This window comes from Panicum virgatum, chromosome 1N, assembly GCF_016808335.1.
Source record: "Panicum virgatum strain AP13 chromosome 1N, P.virgatum_v5, whole genome shotgun sequence".
Classification (NCBI taxonomy): domain Eukaryota; kingdom Viridiplantae; phylum Streptophyta; class Magnoliopsida; order Poales; family Poaceae; genus Panicum; species Panicum virgatum.
In genome coordinates, this window is record NC_053145.1 from 32,704,421 (window position 1) to 32,716,812 (window position 12,392).

At 43.4% G+C, this 12,392-nt stretch overlaps 1 pseudogene; it reads left to right on the forward strand.

Annotated features, from left to right (window-relative positions):
- Window positions 1–1,923: 1,923 nt before the first annotated feature.
- LOC120653235 lies at window positions 1,924–5,220 on the forward strand (annotated as a pseudogene).
- Window positions 5,221–12,392: the final 7,172 nt, after the last annotated feature.

The window sequence follows — 12,392 nt, forward strand, 5'->3', positions numbered from 1 at the left end:
TTGGGCCCGGGACAATAGGTGGCTTTTGTCCCGGGTCCAACGGCTAGCCGGGCCAGCGGGGGGACAGGAGCCTTTTGTCCCGGTTGGAAACACCAACCCGGACAAAAGGGGGGCATTTTGTCCCGGTTGGTGGCTCCAACCGGGACAAAAGGCCCGCGTAGCCTTTTGTCCCGGTTGGAACCACCAACCGGGACAAAAGGCCCCCCTTTTGTCCCGGTTGGTTCCTCCAACCGGGACAAAAGGCCTTGGCCCCCTTATCCCCTTCCCTCTCCCCCCGCCCGAGCCATTCAGCTCACTTGTTTTCTTGCTGTTCTTGCTCGGGATAGAGGAGTTCTTGCTCATTTCTTCACCATATTTGTGAAGATCTTTGATTCTCCATCCATCCATCGGCGCTAAAGGTTTGGGGCTTGTTTTTCTCTTCTTCCTTGGATTGTATAGCTCATTTCATGCTTTAGAAATAGAGAAAATGTGTAGTTAGCTCATTTCTTGGACATTTAGCTAGATTGCATATGTAGGTGTGATTTTCTTTTAGATTTAGATGAGTATGTGGATAGTAGAAATTTTTAGAATGATTGTAGACACTTCATGTGATGTACTTGTATATATGACCATATTGTGGATAGTTGATTTTTTTATTCATGAATGAATTAATGAAATGAGTATATTAGAATTTTTTGTATTATGAATGGATTATTTTGACACTCTAGTGATGTATTTAATCAGGCTCACATTGAAACCATCTAGAAGCTAAAAAAATCTTTATTTCGTAACAAGTATACGTCGTTAATCTCCATCCAACGGTGATGGCACTACCTTTCGGGGATACACGATGCGCTATAAGGACGTCGCAAATTGGTTGGTCGCATCACCAGCACTTCCGATTGATAAGAAGACAGCATTTGATGCAGTCAGCATGCCCGTTGTTGTACTGAGAGCATATCAACGAGCATGCTGCCTGTGCCAAGTGCTGTGCCTATTAATCGTAAATGTTGGTGCTGCGACTGGCCGATTGGTGACATCCTTGTACCGCACCGTGTCCCCCCGAAAGGCAGTGTCATCACCACAGGGTTGAGGTTACTGACATATACATTTTCAGAAATAAAGGTTTATTTTTCTTCTAGAGGGTTTATGGATATTGAAAAGAGTGTACTCCTGGAACTGAAGGGTGTCAAAGTAATTAGAAGTTATAGAGATTTCTTTCAATTAATTAGAGATTTCTTGAGGATTAATGATACATTTCGTCTTTTTTATATGATTTCATTGTTATTTGCAAGAGTTATTAATCTAATCATTGTAATTGTAATAGTAAATAATTTTTGCTTTGTAATGGTAAGAATTTATAATTTTGTGGAAAATAAAGGTATTTGTCAGTAAAATATGGCTTCAGCAGCTGGAGGGAGTGGCGCCGGTGGGGGTGATCGTTGTCCTTCTGGAGAGAAGGGCACAACTCGAGTAGGTCGTCGGTCCAAAAAACCTAGTGCTTTTCATAGGGCAGCGCTCCGTTATTTGGAAAAAGAATATAGAGAATGCATGGCAAGGGGCGAGGAACCTCCGTTTGATCTTGAGGATTTATTGCGGCGTTACGGTTCGTCACCACCAAACTCGGAGGTTTCAGCTCCGCCATCTTCTTCTGCGCCAGCAAGAAATCCGTTAGAACATTCTGCGTTCCAACGCAAGGACGGTTGAAAACCTATGTGTTGTTGACCGAATTTTTAAATTTCATGTATAGTACTCCTTTATTAAGTTCTGTAATGGATTAAGTACTCCTTTTAATTAATGAAGATGTATGATGGATATTGCATATCTTTTAATTATTCATGTTATGTTACATTTAGTTTAATTTAGGTTTGATATATTTTATTTATTCGATACGTGTAAAGAATTCAAATCGATTTATTTAAAATGCAGATGGACCGGCAATGGATGTACAATGCTGACCGACGTTCGAAAGAATTCATTGATGGCCTGCATTATTTTTTGTCTTAGGCTGAGGCAAACAAGCAAAATGGTTTTATGTGCTGCCCGTGTGTTCATTGCAACAATAACAACGATTACTCATCTTCAAGAATCCTACACAGCCACATTTTCGCAAATGGTTTCATGAAGAAGTATGTTTGTTGGACGAAGCACGGAGAACAGGGGGTTACCATGGAAGACAATGAAGAAGAAGATTTTGACGACCACTTTCCCGGGAATGCTGGAATCGGTGCATTCGATGACGATATTCCCATGGAAGAGCCCGAAGTAGATGTAGCAGAAAATGATCCCAGCGACGATCTGGGGCAGGCATTGCACAATGTGCAGGCAGACTGTGAGTGTGAAACGGAGAGGTTGAAGTTCCAGAAGTTGTTAGAGGACCACCATAAGTTGTTGTACCCAGATTGTCAAAATGGATTTAAGAAACTTGGCACCACCTTGGAGTTGCTGCAATGGAAGACGACAAATGGTGTATCCGACAAGGGATTTGGTGAATTACTCAAACTTGTTAAAAAAATGCTTCCTAAGGACAATGAATTGCCTGCCACAACGTATGAAGCCAAACAACTTGTTTGCCCTTTGGGACTGGAAGTGCAAAAGATACATGCATGCCCCAACGACTGCATCCTCTACCGAGGCGAGTACAAGAATTTGGATGCATGTCCCGTATGCAGTGCATTGCGTTATAAGATTAGAAAAGATGATCCTGGAGATGTCGAGGGGGAGCCTCCCCGGAAGAGAGTTCCTGCGAAGGTCATGTGGTATTCGCCTATAATACCACGTTTGAAGCGTCTGTTTAGAAATAAAGATAATGCTAAGTTGATGCGATGGCACAAAGAGGAACGCAAGAAAGACTCGATGTTGAGACACCCCGCTGATGGGTCGCAGTGGAGAAAAATAGATAGAACGTACCCTAAATTTGATTTGGATGCGAGAAACATAAGGTTCGGTTTGAGTACGGATGGCATGAATCCTTTTGGTGAGATGAGCAGTGGTCATAGCACTTGGCCTGTGACTCTTTGTCTGTACAATCTTCCACCATGGCTCTGCATGAAACGAAAGTTCATCATGATGCCAGTGCTTATCCCGGGTCCAAAGCAGCCCGGAAATGACATTGATGTGTACCTAAGACCATTGGTCGAAGAACTCTTATTGCTCTGGGGCGATGAAGGTGTACGGATGTGGGATGAATACAAACAGGAAAACTTCAACCTACGAGCATTGCTGTTCGTAACGATCAATGACTGGCCTGCTCTTAGTAACTTGTCAGGACATTCGAACAAGGGATACAAAGCATGCACACACTGTTTAGATGATACCGATAATATATGGTTGACTCACTGTAAGAAGGTTGTATACATGGGTCATCGTCGGTTTCTTCCCATCAGGCATGCGGTACGAAAGAAGGGCAAGCATTTCAAAGGCCAAGCGGACCAGCGAACAAAACCGATGCACCGTAGTGGTAAAGACGTCTTCAGCATGGTAAAAGATCTAGAAGTTATTTTTGGAAAGGGGACTGGTAGCCAACCTGTTCCGAACGAAAACGGAATGGCGCCCATGTGGAAGAAGAAATCTATATTTTGGGAGCTACCATATTGGGAAGTCTTAGATGTTCGTCATGCAATTGATGTGATGCACCTCACGAAGAATTTTTGCGTCAACCTGATAGCATTCTTGGGAGTGTACGGAAAGACAAAAGATACAGTAGAAGCACGTCAAGAATTGCAACGTATGGAAGAACGAGATGCCTTACATCCACAACAGCGAGATAATGGACGACAATACTTAAGTCCTGCCAGCTATACTCTTAGCAAGGAAGAGAAAGAAACCATGTTTGACTGCTTGAGCAGTATAAAGGTTCCATCTGGATACTCATCCAATATAAAAGGAATCTTAAATTTGGCAGAGAAGAAATTTACAAATCTCAAGTCCCATGACTGCCATGTGCTTATGACCGAACTTCTTCCGGTTGTGCTGCGGGGGATTCTGCCTGATAACGTCCGGTTAACCATCGTGAAGATATGTGCCTTCCTCAACGCAGTTTCTCAGAAGATAATTGACCCGGAGAATTTGATAAAGCTGCAAAACGATGTGGTGCAATGTCTTGTTGGCTTTGAGCTGATATTTCCACCATCTTTCTTCAACATCATGACACATCTTCTAGTGCACCTTGTCAAAGAGATTGATATCCTCGGACCAGTATTTCTACACAACATGTTCCCATTCAAAAGGTTCATGGGGGTACTCAAGAAATGTGTTCGTAATAGAGCTCGTCCAGAAGGAAGCATTGCTAGTGCCTACGGAACTGAGGAGGTCATTGACTTTTGTATTGACTTTATTGATGACCTTAAACCGATTGGAGTCCCTGAATCGCGATATGAGGGGAGACTAACTGGAAAGGGTACATTAGGAAAGAAATCTTATGTCTGCACAGATGATTTCTCATTCAAGAAAGCGCATTATACGGTTCTTCAACAATCATCCTTGGTTGACCCATATATCGAGGAACACAAGAAAATTCTGCTCTCCAATTTCCCGGAAAAGTCTGAGGCATGGATTACACGTGAGCACATAACACTTTCTGCAGCTGGTTGCGGAAGCATCTAATGCATAACATGGATATAAGTGAACAACTGTTCTTATTGGCTAGGGGACCATCTTGGAATATCTTAACATACCAAGGGTACGAGATAAATGGAAACACATTTTATACGATAGCCCAAGATAAAAAAGAGTACCAACCAAAACAGCGGTGTTCGTATGGATGCCACGGACAATAATGGAAAAAAGGACACATATTACGGCTACATTGAAGAGATATGGGAGCTAGATTACGGTCCCAATTTCAAGGTGCTTCTATTTCGTTGCCAATGGGTTAAGCTATCTGGAGGAGGGGTAACAAAAGATGAGTATGGGATGACAATAGTTGATCTCAACAATCTTGGGTATAGAGACGAGCCATTTGTCCTAGCCCAGGATGTTGCTCAGGTTTTCTACATTAAGGACATGTCCAGCAAGCCAAAGAAGGGGATAAACAAGCAAAAGGATGAGCCTAAGCGACACATAGTTCTATCAGGAAAGAGAAACAACGTTGGAGTGGAGGACAAGACAGACTTTTCAGAAGAATATAATAATTTTGTTGCCATTCCACCTTTCGAAGTAAATGCTGATCCATGCATCCCGCTAGCCAATGATGATGCTCCATACTTGCGCCGTGATCATAATCAAGGGACATTTGTGAAGAGAAAGTCTGTTACCGCTAATCCTTCATGTATTTGAATCATTTTATATTATTGTATAAAAACATAATCGCAATTCGAATACTTTTATTATATATGTACTGTACAATTATACTTTATGTGTTATATATATTATTTTATATATTTTTCACTTAATTACTAGACTCAATTATAATTTTCATTCAATAATGGATTACTCAACAAATTTTATTTATTTCATGAAATTACATTCACATTAACACACTATACTCTCTCACTAACACACACAATCTCACTAACACACACTATCTCTCAAACTCACACACTACTCATTAATATCATGAAATTGCTTAATTTTATCTAAAATTCACTTTTTAAACGTTAATATCGTGATAGAATCCACTTTCTATCGAAAAGCAACAGTTTGAAAAAAAAATTTCACCTAATATATTTTTGCATGGTCAAAATAACAAATATGATTTCAAAAAAGTTAGATATTTCATTGACCCAATCACTTGAATGAAAATTAATTATTTTTGTTGCGTGTATCAAGTTTATATAGAGATAAGAAAATTTGTTCCATAATTTTTGGAATCATAATTTTATTAACTGAATTAACAAATGAAAGCCAATTTTAAAAGAGAAGTAAAAAGAAACAATAACAAACATAACATTAGGCGGGAACGAGGGAAAACGGCCCCTTTTGTCCCGGGTGGTAGATCTACCCGGGACTAAAGGTGGGCCGCGGGCTGGGAATTTTCCCGGCCCGCCCAAAAGCCCCTTTTGTCCCGGGTGAAGCCACCACCCGGGACAAAAGGTCCTTTTGTCCCGGGTGATGGCTTCACCCGGGAAAAAATCCCCCCATATATTTCCTAGCTTCCTCCCTCCTTCGCCCTTCCTCCCTCTCGCCGTCCGTTCCCCTGCTCCCCCCACCGCTCGAGCTCCCCGAGCACCGCCGCCGTCGACGTCGCCGCCCAGAGCCCCGCCGCGCGAGCCCACGTCACCGAGCGCCGTCGTCCCTGCGAGCGCCGCCGCCGTTGACGTCCGCCGCCCTCGTCTTCGCCGCCCCCGGCCTTCACTCCGCGCGCACGCCCTCGTCGGCGGCCTCCACTGCACGCCGCCGCGCCGCCGCCCTGTTGTGTGGGTATTCTTCTGTTCTTTTGCAGATCGGGAGTTCGTGGCACATAGTTTCTGCAAAGATAGAAGAGTCATTAAGCACTATTTTTTATGTCGCTTTGGAATTTGATATTATTGTTCTGTAAACTGATATCACCTTATTATGTGATTCCTGGCACCAAAATCCAACAAGAGCTCTCCATTGACGATGTTCATTTACAGTTGGTGGTTTCCCTTTTATGATTTCATCTAGAGACCTGTATTCACGATTGAAATACTGTTTCTTCAACTTAGATTTGTAGGCTCTCCATCTATTGTTAACAGTCCTTAGGATCCAATCCCTTGAGAGCTGTTAATTCGTCTTTCATCGTATTGGTATTGCGCAGTCCTATTTTGATGATCTTCAAGGTAGAAAAAGCACACTCAATGCTCCCTGTTGAAACTGGTAGAGACAAGAAGCAACCGAAACAATATATCATTCAAGTGTGCCAAAATAATATCTACTGAATATTTGATTCGCTCTATACGTTCTTCTATGCAATGCTTTCTTGGTATAATTAGTATTGCTTTAATTAGATGAATCTCATTACAAGCTAAAACTACATTCTTTGTGGGACAAAATTTGGATGCAAAAAACTATACTTATTTTGACATGGAGAGAGTATCATATACAACTTATGGACCCAATTCAATAAAGCCTAGCAAGGAAGCCCCAAATGCAAAAGAATCATTCTCTCCGTCTCTGCTCATAGCTCGCCCTGAGCCCCCGTCCCCCCCCAGCTCCGCGTTCGCCCCAGTGCGCCTCCGGCCCTCGGCTTTGAGCCCTTCGCCTTCGGCCCTCGGCCCTCCGCCTATCCCCTGGATCGGCTTTGGCGGCACTCCGGCGACCGGCATCCGGCTCTCTCATCCTGATGACCTCCCCAACTCGGCCAAGGCAACTCCGGCAGGGGCAAGCCGCAAGCCCCTCGCCGTCCCAGTGCCAGTACCCCAGCATCAGTGCGAAGGAGGCCGCAACCGATTATTATTCGCACCGTTCCACAGCGCGTGTTGAGGCAGCACAAAATGGCGGTGGCAGCTGTAACAGCAGCCGAACGGTGCGATTATGGATTTGTTATGCAACTTATCGTCAACTATATTGCGTATTAGCTTCAATTTTTTTCTATATTCGGCATACCCAGCCGCAAATTTCTGGAGTGGATTATTTAGATAATTTTTTAAGGGTTTTATTTGTATTCATATTTTAGTTACGATGGACCCGCGACACACAGACGCGGAAGACGAGCAGTTCCTGTTGAATATGATTGGCGAAGGTCAAGGAGATGTCGCTGAACAAGCTGATGATGGCAGCAATACCGACATATATTTGAATATGTCCGGTGATGGAATTGAGGCACCATCTATTCAGGATGACGCTGCTGCTGAACAAAGTGCTAATGTACATATCACAACTATAATTATTTGTAGTGACAATCATATTTTCATCTGAATGTATATGAATACTATGAATGTTTTTTTATAGCCGTCTGGATCATCGTCGCAGCAGAAAAAGATGAAGCGAGGCCCAACAAAAAAACTGGAAGGGCGGTTCATTATAACGGAAGTTGGTCCAGATGGCGAACCGATCGCTCCAGAAGCTGCCGCCAAAAAAATCATAAGACAATCCGGATATATTGTCAGGGACCACATCCCGATCAGCTTCAGGCTCTGGAAAGCTTCCAATCCAAGCGAGGAACGGGATGCGGTACCCGAAAGAGAAAAAGAATGGTGCTGGCGGGAGCTTAAGAAAAACTTCACGGTTCCAGCTGAATCCGAAGAGATATGCAAGCGCTGGACCCTGAGTAAGATGGCCAAACAGCTGCGATCATTCAAGAAAATTTTGACGAAGAAATATATCAAGACCGGGACCACACCCGTATTTACCGGCGAGCTCGAAAAGCTCAGGGGTCACTGGGATGCATTTGTGGAATACAAGTCTTCAGAGCTTGGGCTTCAGAAGGTGCAAAAGGCCAAAGACAACGCCTCGAAGAAAGTGTACCATCACACTCTAGGCCAAGGAGGCTACAAGCTTGCAGTACCCAAATGGGAGAAGATGGAGCAGGATCTGCTTGACAGAGGCATCCAACCTGCGACCATGAACTGGCCTGAAAGGTCAAGGACCTGGTTTTATGGTCACGGGGGAAGCTTGGACCCAATGACTGGTGACTGCATCTATGGGCCAAACATCCAGCGAGCAGCCCAGAGACTACAGGAGGCCATACAAGCAGCGGCCGAGGGAACATTCCAGCCGGATAGAGAGAGGGACGAGCTGACTTACACCCTTGGGAATCCAGAGCATCCGGGCCGCACAAGAGGCAAAGGCGTGGTTCCGTGGAAGTATGGGTTCAGGGATTACATTGATTCATATAGAAGCCGGCAAAGAAGAAAGAATGATGAGCGGGAGCACTTGCGAAGGCTAGAGGAACGGCTCATGTCACACGATCAAAGACTGGAGGAAGAGGTTCAACGCCAAGTGGCCGTAGCAATGAGCCAGCAATAGCAAGCGCAAACGGTGCCTCCAGAGCCTAGTGTCGCAGCCGATCACCTGTCTCAGCGGAAAAGCAGCTGCGCTTCCACAGACGTCGCCATCGCCGAGCCCACGGGGATCCAGGCCGCAGTTGAAGCGTCGGCCCCGCAGCTATATCCAGTGGATGAGATCACCCACCGGACACCTTGTGACCTGCAGACTGCCGTTAAGAACTTAATGTTCACTGTTGCGTACGGTACCGCCATGCCAACCGAACCAGGCGACGTGTACCACGGCCAACAAATTCCGCCTAGATACACAAGAGTTGGCGTGGAGCAGGTGTGCCAGGGTTGGGAGACGCTCGAGCTTGATATTCCTGGAGGCGATGGGGAGAGGACACTAGCAGAAGCCATTCATGGCTACATCCTATGGGATAAGCGCTACATTGTCCTAAAGTCGGATGATCAAACACCAAGACCGGCATCTCAGCATGCCTCTCCAAGACCGGCATCTCCGCAAAACTCCCCAAGGGCAGCACTGTCTCGGCAAGGTTCACCGGCACATTCTCCATCACCATCATCTCATGCGCCGATGAACACTCAAGCGTCACCGTCGCCTCCATGATCACCCCCTCCGCCACCGGCAAAGAAGCAGAAACGGCCGCCGGCAAAGAAGGTAGCTGCACCAGCTAAGGAGCCTCCAAAGAAGAAGAAGGAAAAGGAGAAGAAAACCAAGGAGGCTCCTATTAAACCCTGGGACATGAGCCTTGAAGAATGCGATCGGATAACTCAAGAAAGAGTTAAAGAGCACTTCAAGCCGAAGCCGAAGCCGGAGCCCGAGAAAGTGATAAATCCGATAGATTTGAAATTTTTTAAGGGAATGTGCGAAGCAAATAAGAGAAAATTCATTCCGAGAGACCCCCCTTCAGACTACGAACGCACAATTATCAAAACTACTGAGAAAAAGAAGAGACAATCAAAGTCGTCGTCATCCGACGTTCCACAGCTCGGAGCCCAAAAGAAACAATCAATAGAGCCTCTCGTTGTGGGACAGACGACGCAAGAACAAGACTTTGTTACATTTCTGAAAGAATCAAACCTGACGGCCGCTCAGATTGCAGGGGGAGAAGATATTCCAAAGGCCGATGTGGTCGTCAAATGGACGTTTGAGATTGGCAAAACTCTTGTACCCCCCGAAGTAGTGTCTGTGCTTCCAACGCAAATGTATAAGCTGCACCAGCACTACATGCGTGCGATGGCCGATTGCATCTTCATGTAGGGCGCAAAGATTAAAGATGACGATTTCTTACGGGGGGAGGCCATTATATGGATAAACTGGGAAGAAATTTACCAACTATTCCATCAGGAGGCCCTCGACATCTCTATGGTCAGCTTGTGGGTTCTGTAAGTATTTTACTCTCCTTACGTATTGTTTTGCATGATCTCAACATACTGATCTCTTGATTTATTCGGTATCATGTAGAATGGAGATACATACTTGCAGAAGAAAGGGATACTCTCACCTCGGCTTCATCGACCCAATTACTTGTAATTGGAGGCTTCTACGTGACAATCCCGATGACATATTCCAAAACTTGTTCAAGTACATAAGCGTTCATCACAACAAGCAAATGATATTGTTTCCTTACAACTTTGCATGAGTGATTCCTTCCGTCTAACTCTTTCTATTCTGTAATCGAATTGTTTAAACCTTAACTACCAAGAACTACCTTCGTATAATCTTGCAGTGAACACTTTGTCCTAATTGTCATAATTCCCGAGAAGAGCCTACTCGTGGTTATGGACTCATTGAGGAGACCTCCAGAACAAAACGAAAATCTTCTTAACATGATGAAAAAGTAATTCTACCACTACTCCGTCCATGACCGATAATTTGAATCACTTTGTTACTTGACTATAATTGTTCTAATCATGCACAGGGTTTGGAAAGAATTCGCTAAAAATCATCCAGGCAAATTTGACAAGGAATTGAAGATCAAGACAGATTTTCCGGTACGCGCTTGGATGATTCGTTGCACGATTCATTAGTTTTATTATATATTCATGTAAATACCTGATAATTTCTTCTCTCTTAAAGTGTATGAGGCAGAAACCAGGCACTGTATTGTGTGCATACTATGTATGCGAGAACATCCATGGTCTGGTAGGTCCTCCAAAGGGATGGACAGATTGGGAGGAGGAAGTAAGTAAAAAAACTTGTTAATATTTGAACTCATATTTTAATTAGTCGAAATTAATTATCCCCTTTTTCCATAGGTCGGGGAGATGCGCGATAAACTCATACCGGAGGAAAAGATTATGGCGATTCAAGAACAATTCTCCAGATTTATTGTTGAGCAAGTCCTCGATCCAAAAGGCGAATTCTACTATGATGGAATATCTAATATTGACAATCACAGCAAATATGACAATATACGCGTATATATGTAATTAAGAACGAATATAACTATGTAAATATATATGTGTGTCTATGTATTAAATTTCTATTTATGAGTATGTATGTATGTATTAAATTTCCAAAAGGCGAATTCTACTATGTAATTAAGAACGAATATACCTATGCAAATATGGTGGAGTATGTATGTATTATATATATAAGCACTCCAATAATATATATGTGTATATATATATTTATATAATATTGGTCCTAGACATTTTCATATGTAAAGGAATTCACATGTATAGATATGTGTATACATATATATATAAGTGAATTAATTTATATATGAAAACTATCTAGGACAAATATTATATAAGTAACTATATATATGTATATATTAGTGGAGATCATACACACTGAATTCCAATACATAAGTTTAATTGAAATGCAAAAGTATAATTGAAATAGAAAAAGAATAGAGAAAAGAAAAACATGAAAAAAAAAGAGACCTTTTGTCCCGGTTGGTAACACCAACCGGGACAAAAGGGTGCGCCAGCCACGTGGGCGCTGGCTGCACCTTTTGTAGACTGGAGTAACTACTAAGATTGACCTATTAGGGCGAACCCCGTTGGGTTGCCCAAGATGGACAAAATGTAGTAGTATCCATAAGTACTCAAGGCTTAGAGTTGCTCATAGTTGACCTGTTAGGATAAACTCCGTCGAGTTACCCAAGATGGACAACTAGTAAAGGTGCCCAAACACCTTCTCGAGCTAGGCGAGTAGGTTGCGCCCTTATATTAAGGGCAAGGATGCGGCTTGTGTAGTTATTCTGATGGAAAACTATGTAAGTTATCCTGAATTGGTGATGCTGCCAGACGGAGAGATTGCCTTTAATGTAGTCGATATGTCGTTAAGGACCCTTACTTCATTAAAGAAATCAACTGACAATACTAGATTGCTTGGATCAAGGATAAAACTTGTGCAAGTGCTCGATGTTCCAGGAATTCTGTACCTCATTGCCATCTGCATCAGTGATCCTATATGATCCTAGTCTTGTAACCTTGGTTATGATGAATGGACCCTCCCATCTGGAATTTAACTTGTGCAGTTCTGTCTCATCCTGAATCCTGTGTAGTACTAGATCTCCCACGTTGAAGGATCTTTACTGGACATTGCGA